Source organism: Maniola jurtina, chromosome 18 (assembly GCF_905333055.1).
Source record: "Maniola jurtina chromosome 18, ilManJurt1.1, whole genome shotgun sequence".
NCBI classification, from domain to species: domain Eukaryota; kingdom Metazoa; phylum Arthropoda; class Insecta; order Lepidoptera; family Nymphalidae; genus Maniola; species Maniola jurtina.
In genome coordinates this window covers 1,859,638-1,877,377 of record NC_060046.1, presented here as the reverse complement: position 1 = coordinate 1,877,377, position 17,740 = coordinate 1,859,638, and the positions used below count along the sequence as shown (strand labels likewise).

Below are 17,740 nucleotides of genomic sequence, written 5' to 3'. Positions count from 1 at the left end.
CCTGTCGTTTAGGTACTTACTTATACAGGACTTATATTAAATAGCAGGATTTTAAAAAATAATACACACAGGCCCGGTATCAAATCAGAGACAGGTGAAAATGAGTTTCGTAGACCAATCAGATTTTAATGAATGTTGTGAAAAATGATCACATCGTCTTTTGAAAATCTGATTGGTCGACTGAGCACATTTCTTCAATCTTTACTATTTATTTGTAATTTCCTTTATACTTATATCTACTCACTAAAATTACTCAGAATTTAAGCATTTTCACGTACTAAATCTCGGAGCGCGGAATGCGGACACGCGTCGCCGCCATGACAGTTTAGTAATTAGGCGTCCAAAATGGCGGCGCGAAGTTCTCGCGACAATGATTTAGCTTGGTGACTTGCTTTAAAGTTTAGGATGTTGGATCGCTGCGGAGATACCAAAGAACTCATTTAAACTCCACAAAAACACTTTAGTTGTTTGCGGTAGGGTCCCACAAAAACGAAGACACATATTATTGTCTTAGGTGCCTAACTTTAGTTAGGTAAGTGTAGACTGTAGAGGCATAGGTAGGTATTACTACTCGCTCGGAACGCAGTCGAAAATCCTGAAAATCCTGCTGTTGAATCGACCATTGTTCCGTTGCGCACTGAAAATGGTCTATGACGTGCATTGTTTTTTTGAATAGAGAATCTAATGAGTTAATTGATTCTTTAAAACAAATCAAACAAATGAAATTAATCATTACTTTAATTAATTAATAACTAAATGCTATTAATTAATTGAAGTATTGCGTGTGCGACAGTACCCATGCGCAGCTATCCCCTCCACGTATTGTTCAGCGCTAGAGTTACGTGCCGCGACTTATACTGATATGGGCACTGGGTAGTGAATAGTGATTGGTTGTGACTCTCTGGGTTTGGATCGGTTGGTATTTCTACTCCATCATCATCTCAAATTCTCATATCTCAACCCACCGCCCGCCCGGCCCACTACCCAGCAGGATCACTTCTAAGTACAAATGAAAAGGATGTAGCCCCTGTGCGGATTGGCAGACCTCATACACCTGGCTCATCTGTTTAACCCGCTTTTGAAAAAAATTGTGCTGAGAATCCCTAGGAAGGGGAAAAAAACCTGGTTAAGTGCGAGTCAGACTCGCACACGAAGGGTTCCGTACCGTCTCGTACAAAAGTAAATCGAGTCTAGAGCCTCCCAATTACTGACCACTGCGCTAGGGAGAACGCGACGTCAAAAATAATTTTCCTCGATATCTAAGCACGTAAAATATGTATGTACTGCAGCACTAGTTGTAGGTGTGTACTGTGTACTTTCAATCTACTTATTATTTTATTCGAATATAAACACTCCGAATATTAAAATGTAGATTCTAGATAGAGTTTGCTAACAAAAAATTGAATATTAAAATATTCCAATTGCTAGAGAAATCTTAAACTATTTCTTAATCCAATTTCGTTAAAGCATACCTTTTAAGGAGATCGCACACTGTCGCAAGAGGCATACCACATACAGGTCTCCAAGAGCCGTAAGCAGAGTGAAGTAGAGTAAGGGAACTCTCGGTTTAATTTTTAATTGACGAGTTATGTCAAATATTAGGCTATGAAAATGGTAGATGTTTCACAGGCTACCGTCAAATATAGGTATCATATTTTCACAAATGCCAGAGACGTCGATGCCTCGACGTCTTGTTACAAGTTCCTTATAACTGTCTGAACTGTACCGCAAGTCAGTAGAACAATAATTATATACATGACTGGAGTGAATTATACCGACCTATGCTGACCTTATCAGCTTTCTTTGATGCGTTTTCAATTTCTTGCAGTCGAATCTCTCTGCTGGCATCGAACAGATTTTTAGGTAAAACTTCTTTATGCCCGATTTGATAATAATATGTAGCTCAAATCGTTTCTCGAACGGAAGTAACGTATTTAAATAGCCACAATGCAGATCAGCTGTTTTGAGGCCTAAATTTTTTACCTAGATAAAAGTAACAACAGCAAATAAGTAATAAAAACCAGTAACAAACAATAAATAATAAGGTTTTTTTTTTGTGTGCGAGTCTGGTCAGTTTTTTAACTATTAGTTCGATGCCCACTATCTAAGTGTGGCTTATAGGTTCGCGATGTAATTAACTTTGTGTGATTACTTTGTAATCACACAATCACTTGACTTTGATTTTGCGCCTCTTACAGTTCTGCGGCTCTGGAAGATTGTGTTATGCGATCACCATAAAGCATACCTTTTAAAGTTTCAGCTCCTCGCTATATCCAATAGCATGCAAATGAAATGCATTACCGATATTGGAATTAAATCGGTCCAATTCATATGCAGTATCTATGGACGAAAAAATTTGTCCTTTTATGCTTTTAAGGGATTACTTACAATCTGAAACAATGAACAGCTTTTTCATTGACAGTATTTCGTGAATAAATTAAAAACACTTTATAGTTACCTAGTACGTACTTTGTACGTATATATACGAGCGAGCGGGTCACCTGATGTTAAGTGATTATCGCCACCCATGAATATTAATTGCAGCACTACAGGAACCGCCAATGTGTTGCCTGTCTCTCAGGCATTTGTTGTTCCGCCCCTTGAATTAGGTAAGTATCCCATGTTGTAATCTAGTGAGAACACCGCCTATGGGAGTTGATTCCACAGTTTGCATGTGCGTGGAAGGATGGGTTTGCGCTTTCATAACATCATTGTGAAGAAAATAAATACCCCTTGTATAGCAGTTTTATTAACCCATACCCCTTATCGGTTTCTACGCAGTATTGTACCCAAACGCTAAATCGCTTGGCAACAGGGCTTCGCCGGCGAGGTTACTACTTTGGTACTAGGCTAGGACTAGGAGGCTTTGGTACTAACTAACCACGGCCGTGGCTTCCCGAATCCCACCAGACTAGACCAGTGACAGTTTTAGAAATCATAAATCTTGAAACTGCCCCAGCTGTCGAACGCGGGACCTCCAGCTTACCACAGCGCTCACCACTGCACCAGGTAGGTTGTAATACAGACTTCAATTTGACATTGATATTGTAACCTCGTAAATAAAGATATTTTTGAAGCAAAAGAAGGTAGGTACCTACGAGTACCTATTGCGGCTTACGCACTCGTCTCGAGGGAGGTAAGGAAGAAAGTATAATTTCATCAGTGTGAACACGACACATGATAATAATCTTCTCATAAGACCGACGTCAGAACGTAAGCTATATACTTGTATCTATTTTTATGTGACGGCAAGAGAGGATTTTTGTATGAAAATGTTATTGCATCTATAGGTACCTACTAATATTATAAATATAAGGTGATAAAGTTTGTGAGTTTGTCTGTAGGCGGTAATCTCTGGAACTACTGAACCGATTTCAAATAATTCTTTCACCAGTAGAAAGCTGCATTATTCCTGAGTAACATAGGCCATATTTTATTTTATTTTAAATTGGAGATCCCTATGAAAATTTTAATAATCTACGAGTGCGTAACCGGGGCAGGTCCCTAGTTTCAAATAATATGAAACACATCATACCTGCAGAATATCTGCAGCAGCCCTGGGCCCTGGCGCATCTTAGACAATAAGTACATATACCTAAGTTTCTTGCTTTTTAATCTTCTTGATATTGGTATTAACAAAGAGCCATAGTAAAATTATAGATTTTGTTCGTTTCCCTTAGCTTGACTAGCAAGGCACCATACAAAATATTACACTGCAGGGAGATTTAAATTTAACTTCCCTTCGTTTATTTTTTACTGTACGCTATCCGCGGAAAGAAGTTAGTTCTCTCTATTAAATACGTAATCCCATACAAATGAAAATGATACAGGCAAAAATTTTAGAAATTGTTATTTAATTGAATTTCGAATATTTTTGAAACATTTTCGAATTGAACGTCGAATGTTTTTAAAACATGTTTGTATAATAACTTGTAATTGTTTGTATGTTTGTTTGCATAAGCTTATTATTTTATATCTTCGCTTGTGGACGTCTCATGGCTCACTTATGGCAGTTGCGTACAGTGCGTGATGAAACGTTACGAAGCGTATCATCCACAAGAACGCCAATCCCCGTCTACCACTTTGTGCCGAAATATCGGATCCACATTCGTTACCTCGCCTTTTGTTATTTTCTCAAAGCACCTTATATTTCTTTATTGGGACACTTGATATACGAGTACAATTTTATTAGTGTAATACCGAATATCAGCATTTCTTTACAAATAAACTTAATAGACGATTTTTCTTTGCAATAAGGATATTTTTTTCTATAAATACTCAGCGAAATGCAGGTGAGTCATCTGATGGTAAGTGCTTACCGTCACCCGTGAACATTTGCAGCACCAGAGGAAACCACCAATGCGTTAGGTATCGGCTTTCAGGAATTTGTTGATTTGCTCCTTTTAAAAGCCCCCATTTTTCAAATTTAGTTCATTTTTTAAATAACAAACAAACAAAACTATGTTTTATGGTGTAGGTTGACCGTCCCGTAATCGGTAGCACCCTCCGAGGTCTATTATATGCTATAATGAATGTAGTGGGTCCATACCTAAGTTGGATCGTTAGGGCGACCCTGTTCTGCGTCAAAAATTCAATTTACCAGTTGATGAATTATTTTACATACTTAATAAAATAATAGGTACCTAAAAATCAAAACTATTTAGCTGATGCCCGCGATTGTATCCGCGTATAGATTTAGGTTTTTAATAATCAGAGTGCCTAACTTGATTTTCCGGAATAAACAAAAAGCAGCCTGTGTCACTCTCCATCAGGTCTAACTAGATATATATTATGTATCCATATAAAAATCACGTCGATCCGCTGCTCTGTTGCGACATGATTGAAGGACAAACCAACAAACACTATGGGTTTGATTAACTACTATTATCGTCGGACCTACGAAAAAACTATGGAGTCTGATATTTGGGTTTCTTTTCTATTGAAATAATTTGTGGCACATTATGCTTGACAGACACTACCTACGTCTCTGGATCGGTAACAGAATTCCAGTCGCCTCCACAATTCCCAGTTGGCGGTCGTGATAACATTCCGATCGTTCGTGTCCCACTAGAATGGAAATACTTTATCCATTTTATTGTTCCCCTTAGAAAACGCGTTTTCTCTGCTCCTGCGGCATCCTGCGGTTTTGGCAGCAAACAACTATTGTATTTTTTTTACAGACTAGCGCTTGGTTGCAATCAGACCTGCTAGCAAGTGATATTGCAGCCTGAGATGGAGCGCGCTAGCCTAGAAGTTACTGTTGACTTGAAGGTAGGAAGCTGATGCCGGAAGGGCGTTTAGGTAAGTACTAGCCGATGCCCGCGACTTCGCCCGCGTGGATTTTGGTTTTTTGAAATCCCGCGGGAACTCTTTGATTTTCCGGGATAAAAAGTAGCCAATGTGCTAATCCAGGATATTATCTATCTCCATTCTCAATTTCAGCCAAATCCGTCAAGTAGTTTTAGCGTGAAGGAGTAACAAACATACACACACACACACACACACACACACACACACACACACACACACACATACAAACTTTCGCCTTTATAATATTAGTGTGATTTCTTGATTTGTAAGTAGTTAAATATCTAGGTTTTTCGACCTGCTGCAGTCATGAAAGCACTTGAGCATTGTTTTGTTGATACCCTGCGTGACAGTGTACTACTACGCTAAAAAAAGAATGTGCTTAATGCATTATTTTAGTGGTCTAAAACCATCTTTGCATTTATTGCCTTTCTAATGAAATCAGTTTGGAGCACATCGATTGGTTGGATGTTTTAATGTCTATTATATAACGGGCATGGTTAGAAACATTTTTGTGTTTTATCCAATTAGGGTGGCATCTGAAGTGAGCAACCACGAAACACGAGATTAGTCATAATTAATGCCAGTCGATCCCGGCGGTATCCCTTAAACAAATTGCCCCTACCGAGAATTGAACCGAGGACCATCCTACTAATAAGACCACAGTGCTCACTATTGCGCCAGGCAGGTCGTCATATTATTGGAAAATAAACATGCTTCCTGGCGGGCAAAGTTCTACTTTAGCATCAAATTGACAAATAGCACCAGTAACCCAGTACACAAGTTTAATTTACATAAAAACTCACATTCGAGAGCCTGTATTTACGTTCCCCTAACTCGGGAAGTTGAGAGTTTGAGCGAAATGAGCGAACCTCAAAGCTGCAGTGAGCGAGTTGGGTAATTGACACACGCGATTGACTTGGCTGTTTGTTCAGATTAATTGCTTATGTATGAGTAATATGCATGTTTGATGTTGCAGCATATGCAACTAAGTTTGTTCGGCGAACAGTTTCGAATTAGGGCACTAGGGATGTAGATACCTACTTTACTTGTTAATTTTACAGATATCTAATGGAAACTAATGGACTTAAACTTATTTCGATTGTAAATAACGGGTTGGGAAATAAGTACCAAGATTAATTTGATGATTTTTATCTGCCGATAACAGAAACTCATTTAGTTTTTAATCCAAGCCTGCCTTCTTAAAACATAGTTCATCATGACATCATAAGCCCACCGGCTCATTGCTGAGCACAGGTCTCCTCTCAAAATGAGAAGGGTTTGGCCATAGTCCACCACGTAGGCAAAGTGCAGATTGATAGACTTCACACCATATCTTTGAGAATATTATTGAGGACTCTGGCAACTGGCATGCAGATTTACTCGCGATGTTAGCCTAGACTTAGCAGATATTAGGTATCTATGTGTTCAGTCCTCCGTCCTCTCCGCTCTCACCATCACCCCTCCGCTCCGCTCAGGTGGAAACCGAGCCGCTATAACTTCTTTCTAGTTACTTAACAATTATTTCTTGTTAAGGTGCCGTGAGCTAATGTAGCTAAGTTTCCTTTTTTCTTGCACATTCTTACATGTACAAGATTGTAAAGAATTAGTAGGTACCTACTTACACTTTTAACAAAAAATGTGGCTTAGGGAAGTTTTTACAGAGAAAAATGGAAGAAACATTCAATATTTTTAGCCCCATTTTTCTCTATCAAAACTAGGTGTGTTTTGGAGTTCACTGAGCCACATTTTCCTAAAAGTAGGTACTTATACACAATCATTGAAAATGATAGAATGTGCGAGAGAGAAGGAAACTTAGGTAGGTAACCACAGCGCCTTATGTACCTAATAATATTATGCATACGATTTATTATCACGTTGTTGCAAGCGCGGGTAGGATCGGGTAGGGTAGCTTAAGTTCATTAACTAATTCTTGAGACACCCAGTTAACCGGAGTTGGCTACAAGAAACAAAACTAATGGCGTCGGCAACCCGAGAACTTAAGGAATTATAGGGCATTTCATAAGCGATAGCGGCTTTTCCCAGATCTGTACACCATACTACGAGCGTCCGCTGCGATGCATCGCGGCAGCAGCATGATAATTTTAGTATATCAATGCGTGACATAAAGCCGTTTGGATAGAATCAGGCTTTAGGTACTTTGCGAAAGGAAGTACACTTGATATAATATGCTTGGTGGCTCGCTTTACCTGTATATTTAGCAGTGGAAGGGCGAACGATGCATATCGCAAGTGTTAGACCAAGCATTAGATGTGACCTATTAAGATAGAATTAAAACAACAAACACCAGTAATTAATTATATATTTCTCCCATATTTTCCTTTATGTTCCACTTCATTAAATTCATCTATTCAAAATTCTCATTTCAACAGGTAAATGCAATTCATATAATAACACTAATATAATCAGAACATTCAACAAAGCAAGTACACTATCACCACGTGTGCTAATTTAGGTTAGGTAATTTCATCTCTTATGATATAATCAAATAATCAACAAAGTCAATAAATTATTAACACGTGGTTTTTATTTTAGGTTATGTAACTGTATTTATTTTAACATTATTAACCAAAGTTCATTACTACCGCCTTTGTAATCTTATTCCACCAATAATAAAAATGGCGGGACAAACTTATTAGTTTTACAGAACCAGCAAAATTACGTTATTTGAAATTCATTTTAATCACACAATTATTTCCGATGGAAATCCAGAGAAAATCATTTTAACCAACAATAACCAATTTACACAATGTGGATAAAACCTCAAACTATAACAAATCAAAGTTTAAGCAGATTTAGGAAATTATCACAATATGGTTAATGTCTCAAAAATATTTGCAGATAATCATACTAACATTCTAATATTAAAGTAACCAAATAGTTAATATACTTAGCTTTTTCTAACCACCACGAAACACTATAACACTTGCACTATTTCTTCCAAAATTTCAGCGTAGACTGAACTCAGACCTTAAGCTACAGGTCTTAAATAGCCACATCGTTCCAATATGGCGCTCGAATAGCTCTGGGTCCCGTGCTTGTCAGCCACATTGGAATGTCATTTTGACACTCGTCCATCCTGACTCGCTTTGCGACCCTGCAAAGAGAAGTGTGCAAAAATTTTATTTCGTAAATATTTTAAAACATATTTCCGCATTGACTTTTTATATTCTTCCAATATACTCGTTAAAATGTATGAAAACTAACAAACTTGTTTTGTACGACCAAACAAAGCCATTTTATAGAAAATATAATATAGTTTAAAACTGTTCATTGTTTTCTGGACTATAACCCAAGTATATCCTACGAAGTTCTAGCCCAGGCCTCATACAGTGATGAAAAATCTCCTTTATATCCAAAATTATATTCAACCACAATTACTTTACTAGAAGCGAATAAGTTAATAACTTAAACAACTCATGTAATTATATCCATAATCAATAGTTTCTATAAAACTGCTGTGAAACTCAACCAACTTCATAAAGATTAACTAAATTCATAACTCTTACAACTGTTTTCTATAAACCAATTTGTCACAACCATTGCGACTATTTTACTATACCCAATAAATCAATCAATCATAATAACCATAATCTCATCATAACCATTTTTTTTTACCATTTCCAATAACCATAATATCAATCATAACCATATTCTTTTTTTCCCTTTTTTTTTACCATTTTCAATATCCAAAATATCAATCATAACCATTTTTGGAACCATTTCCAACCAACATTTTTTTAAAACCATTTCCAATATACCAATCAATCATAACCATTGTTGGAACCATTTCCAACCAACATTTTTTTTAAACCATTTCCAATATACCAATCAATCATAGCCATTTTTTTAACCATTAATTTTTTTTAACCAGTTAATCAATATCTATCCTTCCAACAATTCAATTATTTAATTCTTTCAGTTATAATCTGCAATCATTCCATTGATTAATTAATCCAATTAGTTCCTTCTGTACCATTAACCTCACTATCTTCACCACTCGAAGAGGAGTTAACTTCTGCTTCGAATCTTTCTAGGGAGTCCGACGAAACCAAAGCACCAAAGTTTTATAATCGTTCATACCTTTCAGAGATTTAATTACATATCTATATAATTGTCAACTTCTTTAGGAGTTTTGTAAGGTCCCTTTAATATTCCCTTTTCCCTTTAATTTTCTCTTTAATTTTCGTCTAACATTCAGATTTCTATCTGCACCTCACCTTCCACTTTTCCGTATTAACTCCTTTTAAATATATCATCTACACAACAACCTCGCCGTTCTGGTAACCCAAAAATGGCTTTTTATGGTACCCTCACGTTTTAACCTTGGATGTCCTATGCAATCACGGTACTTCCTCATTATGTTCCATCTTCCGTATTTCGGTATTACCAGTCTTTCCTTTCCATCTTGGTTCTATAAATCTTATCTTCCTTAATTTTAAATTATTTTTAATATCGGGATCAACGCCAGTTTTCAATTTTTCCTTATCATACGAATTTTATCATCCTGATTTCGCAAACAAACTATCCAATCAAAATATCTACGATATGAATGTCTAGCTACATGACTATGCGACTTGCCAGATCTTTGCTCAACCACCATATCTTATTCCTGGAGAAATAGCCACCATCTTGGTATCCTTGACACCAAATTCGTTTTCAAACAGGTATAATGCACTGCTGCGCATTATCTATAGTTACTTTAAAATGATCACCTACTAGGTATATTCAAAATCTTCTTAATGACTTCACAACGGTTAAAGTTTACAATCCGTAGGAATGGTACATAGATTCTTCTTTACAAAACTTTCTAGTTTAAAATAAGAGATAGGCTTGAATCCACGTTCTTGTTTCTGCATCAGAATGCCAGCCACGCCCTTACTGCTTGCGTCAGTATGAACTTCGATATTATTTCCTGTTCGGTGAAATAACGAGAGTATTGGTCGACTCGTCAATATAACTTTAAGATAATCAAATGCGTTTTGTTGAGCAGATTTCCAATACTAGGGAACGTTTTTCTTAATTCATTTGTATAAATCAAAACATACAACAGCATAATTGGCACAAATTTTCGAATATAGCTAGTTAGTCCTAGAAACGTTGCTTACTGGACGGATTTTTTTGTTCAGTTATTTCATAATAGAGGTAATCCATTTTGTCCTGTAAGAAATAGCATTTTTCCAAATTCAAAGTAAGTCCTGCTTCTCATATAATCTGTAAGTCTGTAACACTTTCCTTTAATAAGTCTAAGCATTCTCAGTTACCGTGGGTAGTAAAATATTATCAATGTAATGAAGAACTTTGTTCCTTATTGAAGCAAACAATGTATCCATTCGTCTTTAAAAGACAGCTGGAGAATTCGTCAAGCCAGATGGCATCCGTAAAAATCGTAATGGCCTTCGGGAGTCACAAATCAAGTTTTGTGAATATAATCTGCTGCTACAGGAATTTGATAAAATCCCTGAGATCTGTCCAAGCTGGTAAAATCAGGGGGCACGGCAGTGCCCCCGCCAAGACGAGCCAAACGGCGGCCGGGGCGCTACGTACCTTTTTCTCGAAGTGTTTCGCCGTATTTTCGACCCGTCATAACTTCGGTCTGGATGACGCTAGAAAGCTGAAATTTTCAGTATAAGGTGTCCTCAGCAAATTTACCAAATATACCAAGTATCAAATATCTAGCTTTTATGGTTACAGATTTATTGATACCTAAAATACGCCGATTTCGTCCCTCACTGATGATCATCAAAACCTCTACTCAAAACCTCGAAGGTACTTCCCGAAGTCCTAGAAGACTGAAATTTGGTATGTAGACTAGAAATTGACTACAAACTACAGGAAAATTAAGAAATTGGAAATGCCCCCCCTCTACGCCTCTTATGGGTGAAGCCAATCTGTAAATTCTGTCGCTAGAATGCTGATATTTTCAGGATAAGATGTCCTGGGCAGATTTATTAAACGCATTGAGTATCAATTGTCTAGCTTTTATAGTTTCAGATTTATTGACAGTCAAAACTTCTAGTCTGTAATTCTAGGGTACTTCCCGAAGTCCTAGAAGACTGAAATTTGGTGTGTACACTAGAAATTGCATACAAACTACAGGAAAATTAAGAAATTCAAAATTTTCCCCCTCTACTCCCACGTATGGGGGAAGCAAATTATTTGTAAAGTCTATCGCTAGAATGCTGATATTTTCAGGATAATATGTCCTTAACAGACTTATCAAACGTACCAAGTATCAATTGTCTACCTGTTATGGTTTCAGATTTATTGCCATTCAAAACCCCTCTAGTCAAAAGTTCTAAAGTACTTCCCTAAGTCCTAGAAGACTGAAATTTGGTATGTAGGCTAGGGATTTCATTCAAACAACAGGAAAATAAACTTTTCCTAGTCTGTACATTTAAAAAATGTGTTTCCTAAAGTCCTAAAAGACTGAAATTTGATATATCTGCTTTAAAATTGAGTTGCAAGATTCCACCCAAACAAACATAGTTACATACATTGGAAGTGGAATAAAAGCTTTTAAAAAAAGAGGTAACGATAGAGAGCGGGCCATGAAAATGATGTAGGTACCTACAAAAAATAGATCCAAAAAAAAATCTAGGGCACCTGCCAAAAAGATATGAAATCCCACCAAAACATTTCATGTAAAATGTGGCCAAGACTCACAAGTTCATAATGCTTTCACTGTTAAAAAGTTATGAGATCTCTAGTAGAGCCAAGCCCCTAGCTAGCTTAGAATTGCGCTGCCCATGGGACCTATCCCAAGTCCAAAGTATATAGCTCTTAAATGCTCTTGAGTATATCACATTTATAACAATAAAGAACAAATAACTCTACTTACAAGCTCTGATTTTACAAACCCTAAATCTTGGTTAAAAAAGTACGGCTTGGCCGTTTAATGTTCGTGAAACTATTACATGACATAACATATTATATTAAGGTCAAAGAAATAGTTTGTTCGACAATTACTAATTTTTATTATACTTCATGATTGTCGCACAAGCTATTCCGGGCTTAAATGTCATATCAGATAAAAGTACCACGAACATTAAACGGCCAAGCCGTCCTTTTTTAACCAAGATTTAGGGTTTGTAAAATCAGAGCTTGTAAGTAGAGTTATTTGTTCTTTATTGTTATAAATGTGATATACTCAAGAGCATTTAAGAGCTATATACTTTGGACTTGGGATAGGTCCCATGGGCAGCGCAATTCTAAGCTAGCTAGGGGCTTGGCTCTACTAGAGATCTCATAACTTTTTAACAGTGAAAGCATTATGAACTTGTGAGTCTTGGCCACATTTTACATGAAATGTTTTGGTGGGATATATTTTTCCACCAAGTTCTTCGATTTGGTCTTCGATGATTGGGAGCGGATATTTGTCTTCCAAGCTTTCTAAGATCAACGCACAATCAATAGTCTCCATTCTTTTTGCGTATCTACCAATAAAATCGGGCTGGGATAGTTTGACTTGGATTCCCGAAAAATACAGTTTCCTAACACATCATCTATTTTATCCCTAACAACATCCTTTTCTGCGAACGACAACCTGCATGGACGATAACAGACTGGCTTTTCAGAGTTAAGTTCGATGTTCAATTGTATTTTATCGGCTAAGCCTAGTTCGTTTGTATTAGTTGCGAATGAATCCGAGTATGTTTGTCAGATACTGACAAGTTCTTTTAGAATTTTAAGATTCTACAAATGAATCTTTGTCATGGATTTATTGTATTTCAAGGATAGAAATCGGAATTTGACTTTCCTTACAATTTCTACTATAATTAATTTAATCTTTAAACCGAATTTCGTTTGTTACGTGTCCACGTGCTAAAAGTTGGTCCTTTTTTATTAAAAGCGTACCAAAGTTAACGATGGTTAATGGTTGTACGAACGGTTAATAAATAACGATGCAACTGGATAATACTGTACCGAAGATGGAACACTATACAAAAATACCGTTAAAAGAACAGGTTCACCTATCAATAAATATAGGGGTAGATTGAGCAAGATTATCCTTACTATTTGTTTTACAAATATTGCACATCGCGGCGGAATCGTGATTTGTATTCTTGGGACAGAAACGGACCACGTGTCCTTGTATAAGAAAATCGATTCCAATTTAACATGGAAAAATTCACATCGAATATGTTTATAAAAGAGTTAATCAAGCATCGTATTGTTTGAACATGTTAGCAAAAAGTACTAATGACGGCTTATTATGGTCAAGTAGCCTCTGTATAAAGATATGGCATAATTTTTTTGGGCAACGGCTCTAACATAAAAACGTGTTACTGGCCCAAAGAGGATGCGTGAGAGTTATATGTAGATTGTCCCAGAGAGACCATACCTTACTTCCAAAAACTTCGTTTATTAACTGTACCTTCATTATGAAACTACTTTGTTTGTAGCTAATAAATAAAAAGTAAAAAAAAAAGTTAACAGAATTTGATAACAAAAGACGAAAAAATTGAGATTCCCGTCACCAAGAACCGCTCGTACCATTAATAATTCTATCATTATGGCAGTTAAAAATTTTAAACAAATTACCTTTTGGAAATAAGAGAACTTGTAAACCATAAATAAAATAAAAACGTTAAAAGTAACTATTTGAATATTTAACCATTTTCCTCTTTCTTTTTTTTCTTTGTGGTAATCTTGTAATAATTTTAGGACTAAATATTCAAAATTGTAAATCCCTTTTACTGTATAACTTCATTCATTTCAAACAATCGTAAATTTTACTTTTTTTTGTATTTAGAATTTATTATGTTTAACACAATTAATATTTTCGCATGCTAGCTTGGCGTGGTACAGCGGGACCAGTATTATTATGTATTCGTACCTATAAGATGACCTGTATCAATAACTAAATTTGATCAAATTGAATTGAAACAAACGTTTTCATTCTCATCTCTATTATCCTGTACGCCGCCATCTTTATCCCCGAAACTGTTTCTAAAAGTCTGCATTATACAATTTATTCCAGACAGATGTAAAAAGCATGTAAAAAGATTTATTTTATCTTCATTTACGCAAAGAATTTGGGAATATAATTCTCCTGGTGTCCTATAATTACCTGCCCTGGCCATGGCTCTAATGTGATAAAGAAATCCACCAATGATGCAGGACACAGCTTTTAAATTAGTGATGTCACATTTCGTCAACAGGTTACATTTGGAATAGGAATAGTGAGTCATAATTTCATTTTGATACCATTCGACGTACCATTTGCTTCAATGACTCAACAAAACCAATACTTTGAGGAAGTCTCCATAATTTTATTTTTCCATTCCTGCCATGTATACTCATACGAAAGTAGTGAAATATGCTTCATTTTACCTAAACCTATTAAACAGGCTTCCATGTAATAAAACTCTTTATGGAGTTGTTCCAAACATGAATTGTTCCTAACTGTTCAATTTTATTTAGCCATTGACGTGCGGGTAATTCAGTTTTTTTTTGACTGACTGACTTCCGGTATAATGTGAGGTTTAGCCAACAGAGAAGAATATGGAAAGATCCTACCAGTACCGCTCGGTGAACGTCGTATCCGCCGTCAGTCTGTAGACTCAACGAGGCAGCGAAGTTGGCGCCGGGAGCTGCTTTCGTTGTCATCTTCTTGCACCCGTGGCTGCTCACGCTCCATTCTCCATAGACACCACCTCACCCGGCTGCGCGACCGGGTTCTGCTACGGGAAATCATCCCACTTCTGAAAATTGTTAGACCAAGCATTAGATGTGACCTATTAAGATAGAATTAAAACAACAAACACCAGTAATTAATTATATATTTCTCCCATATTTTCCTTTATGTTCCACTTCATTAAATTCATCTATTCAAAATTCTCATTTCAACAGGTAAATGCAATTCATATAATAACACTAATATAATCAGAACATTCAACAAAGCAAGTACACTATCACCACGTGTGCTAATTTAGGTTAGGTAATTTCATCTCTTATGATATAATCAAATAATCAACAAAGTCAATAAATTATTAACACGTGGTTTTTATTTTAGGTTATGTAACTGTATTTATTTTAACATTATTAACCAAAGTTCATTACTACCGCCTTTGTAATCTTATTCCACCAATAATAAAAATGGCGGGACAAACTTATTAGTTTTACAGAACCAGCAAAATTACGTTATTTGAAATTCATTTTAATCACACAATTATTTCCGATGGAAATCCAGAGAAAATCATTTTAACCAACAATAACCAATTTACACAATGTGGATAAAACCTCAAACTATAACAAATCAAAGTTTAAGCAGATTTAGGAAATTATCACAATATGGTTAATGTCTCAAAAATATTTGCAGATAATCATACTAACATTCTAATATTAAAGTAACCAAATAGTTAATATACTTAGCTTTTTCTAACCACCACGAAACACTATAACACTTGCACTATTTCTTCCAAAATTTCAGCGTAGACTGAACTCAGACCTTAAGCTACAGGTCTTAAATAGCCACATCGTTCCAATATGGCGCTCGAATAGCTCTGGGTCCCGTGCTTGTCAGCCACATTGGAATGTCATTTTGACACAAGCTTCTCATTGTACCCTACAGATTTGTCTATTTTGGTGGATTATACAGCGAACATCTTAGACTGTTTAAAGTCATTGTCACTTACGACTTGGGACAGCAGTTAATCATCATCATCTTCTTCAATCGTTTTCTTCTTCTTCTTATTTATATAAAAATTCAGGTTCTGTATTCTTTTATCCGTCAAATACAAAAATTGATTTGAAATTTTTCCCTACGTTGCGTTTACCTAACAAGACTGCTTTTATACACTTTTTATCTCGGAATTCCCACGGAAACTCAAATTATTTACGTTCCTAATAATTAATAATAAGCGAAAGCTACAGCGAAATGTAGCCGGATGTAAAGCTATTCAAATATTAAAAAATCTTCTAAATCTTAATCTCCACCAGCTTCTAACTTGTGCGGCAATATAATTTATGGTCGGAAGCTAGGACGGAGACGCCGCAATTAGCCGCGTTAACGAACGCCTTAAATAAATATCATTTCGTGATTAATACCGGCCACTGATTAATATGACGGTATAATTTATTTATATTTTAAAGTTGACATATTTCGTGGTCACACCAGGCAAGTAAGTCTAAGTATTTTATTCTATGTATAAATGCGAAAATGTGTTTGTTTGTTGGTTTGTGGGTTTATTGGTTTGTGTGTTTATTAGTTTGTTGGTTTGTCCTTCAATCACGTCGCAACCGAGCATCCCAGACCGACAACAGAACCGGTCATTTTTGCATGGGGGGGAGTACCGAGGGACATTACTTTTTATCCGGGAAATTAAAGAGTTCCTACGGGATTTTTAATACAGACACAACTCTTGTATCCTGGAGACGAATAGGCAGGTAGGTATCTAGACTACATCTTATCCCGGAAAATAAGCTTGGTAGGTAGGTATATGATTTTACCTCGTTACTTACCTACGAAAAATGCAATTCTTCCATCCTTTCACAGCCAGAATATTGTATAAAATAAAGCACCTCCATCTTGAGTAGGTAATACGTCAAAGAGATTATCTACTTGATTTTTGTTGCAGCCTGGCATTTTTCCAGCAAAATCGTGTAGGTATGCGGACTTTAAAATGCAGGCCCATTAGGCTCCCGGCCTCTTGAGTCTCAAGACATCTTTGGACGGAGCCAAAATTTACTGAGCTTTAACCACCGCTACCGGTACATACTTGATGCTATCGTGCCTAATCTATGTACCTACTACTTACATATTATGCGACTTTTCGACCTTGTTGGTCTAATAGCTAACTTACCTCACCGTTCAACTGACACATCCAATTCTTAGGGAGAACTGATTTTTGTAAATCCTATTTGGTGACAACAGTTTATTTTTCAGATACAAGTTAGCCCTTGACTACAATTTTACCCGGTGGTAGTTAAGTAAGTGATGATGCAGTCTATGATGGAAGCGAATTAACCTAGAAAGGATATGGTAGTTTTCATTACACCCATAACTCCTTTTGCTTTCTTCACGGCATCGCAGTGGGTGCGATGCAAAATCGTTGTAACGTTTTTGACGACCTCCCTGGCACAGTGGTAAGCGCTGTGGACTTAGGTATTAGTGGGAAGTCCCGGGTTCGATTTCTAAATTTCTGGTCTGGTCTGGTGGGAGGCATTGGTCGTTGCTAGTTACCACCCTACCAGCAAATCTGTGCCACCAAGCGATTAAGTGTTCCGCTACGATGCCGTGTAGAAACCAAAGAGGTATGGGTTTAATAAAAACTGCCATACCCCTTCCAGGTTAGCCCGCTTCCATCTTAGACTGCATCATTACTTACCACCAGTTGAGATTGCAGTCAAGGGCTAACTTTTACCTATCTGAGTAAAAAAATACCGTGGACGAAGGTATACATCGCTG

At 36.6% G+C, this 17,740-nt stretch overlaps 1 long non-coding RNA gene across 2 annotated transcripts; it reads right to left on the bottom strand.

The window, feature by feature from the left end:
* Positions 1-7,613: 7,613 nt before the first annotated feature.
* Positions 7,614-15,876, bottom strand: LOC123874338. 2 transcript variants are annotated; one of them, XR_006797892.1, is made up of 2 exons: positions 14,851-15,876; positions 7,614-8,425 (listed from the first exon to the last, which is right to left on the bottom strand). It is a non-coding gene; the product is annotated as an uncharacterized LOC123874338 (long non-coding RNA). The 2 variants fall into 2 exon arrangements; XR_006797893.1 differs by having other exon boundaries at positions 14,857-15,876.
* Between the last annotated feature and the right edge of the window lie 1,864 nt (positions 15,877-17,740).